A 1,636-nucleotide genomic window follows, 5' to 3' on the forward strand; every position below is an offset into this window, starting at 1 on the left:
ATGGCAATTCATAACTTTGGTGAGAATGCAGAGTTCCCGCCGGCTGAAACATGCGGCTCTCATGATGGCAATGGCAATTATTACAGTGCGCATACTTTATAAAGAATCTGGTGCTTTCTGATTGGCTGTCTACATTAATATGGTTACTTCTGATAAATCACTAACTATGATTTTACCACCCTCTATGTCTAATTCCAATCACCACTCAAGACATGGACAGGTGTCTTACCAGATGCCTGTACAGTCATTCGCATGGTCAGCATTTCTGAGATCTCATTGACAAATTATGTGTCTGCCTTGGGAGAATGGTTTTATAGGCGATTGTTGATTGCATACTGGTTGCGTATGAATGGAATTGCTCCTCCCCGCTTACATAGATTCATATAAAAGCCTCAGATAGAATTTGAACTTTGGCAAACATAGAGGAAGACAGTCTTTCAGATATACAAGAATTTCTGGAAGGATTTGGAAGGGACTTGCCAGATGAAGATCTGTCCTTTCACATACTTGCAGATGTGGATGGTGATCCTGTTTCTGTTGCCTCACCAAATGTTCCTCCTCCAGCTCCTCCTCACACATCACCTCCAAATGGGTCTGGCAGAACTGAAGGAGACCCCAGATGACAAGATACGAGCGCCATGTATTAGTAAGATGGAAAATGAGGTCCTTATACAAGAGACAAAATCCAGATTTCATAGTGAGACCAAAGTTCGGCCTAAAGATCATGGAAGGATCTGGATGGAAATTGGCAAAAAATTCATTCTGTGAATTCCACTTATCGAACACCAAGATATCTGCGGAAACAGTAAGAATTATAAAGGTAAAAAGATAAGGAATTGTTATACAAAACAACAAAACTAATACATTTAAACCGTAGTGTGTGAGCTGATATCTACTTTCAGACCTGTGTATAGTCTAATATGTGTATTGCTTTTCTTGTCGACAATAGAGTTTCGTAAAATATTTTCAAGTGCTAAAAAAAAAAAGTTGAAACAGTATTTGTTTTACTTTTAGTCTTGTCATATATTTTATTTAGATGGAGTTACCTTCGCAGCAGACTCAGAAGCAAACTTAAATCCCGATCGAGCACAAAAAAGGTCCCCTCCCTCATACTGTATATTGCAATTGACCCCACAGGATTTGAAAATTTTGGGGACCTTAGATCGGAGATTGTTGGCAGATGTTCACATACAACATCTGGTGGTGCCTGCCACTGATGCCCCACATGCTGTGTCTGGTACTTGTGTATTTTTCTATCTGTCTATCTATTTGTACCTTCAAAATTGTAAACCTGTTTTTTTTCTTCTTTTTTAGGAGACAACCACCCTCAAAGGCCACAGTCGGATGGGGGGAAGACACAACCTCCCTAATCAGTGTCACCCCCATCCATCACTGCCACACTTGTCAAAGTCATCAATGGGCATAGGCAGAGCCGTAACTAGACCTTTTGGTGCCCTGTGCTAGAGAGAGCATTGGCGCTCCCCCCATTTTTTAAAAAGGGATATAAGATAGTGCACCTGAAAAAGAACCATGGCCTTGTCCATGGCCTCATGGGGAAGGGCCAGGGAAGAGATAGGGGAAGTGAGGATATGCTGGGAATAAAATAAGAGGAAGCTACAAATGAGAATGATAATAA

General features: G+C 41.0%; 1 non-coding gene across 1 annotated transcript; it reads left to right on the forward strand.

Annotated features, from left to right (window-relative positions):
• The first annotated feature begins 473 nt into the window (after window positions 1-473).
• Window positions 474-602, forward strand: LOC148508275 (small nucleolar RNA Z247). The gene has a single exon (XR_015869611.1). It is a non-coding gene; the product is annotated as a small nucleolar RNA Z247 (small nucleolar RNA).
• The last annotated feature ends 1,034 nt before the right edge of the window (window positions 603-1,636 follow it).

Source organism: Taudactylus pleione, unplaced genomic scaffold (assembly GCF_031769625.1).
Source record: "Taudactylus pleione unplaced genomic scaffold, aTauple2 ptg000372l, whole genome shotgun sequence".
Classification (NCBI taxonomy): Eukaryota; Metazoa; Chordata; class Amphibia; order Anura; family Myobatrachidae; genus Taudactylus; species Taudactylus pleione.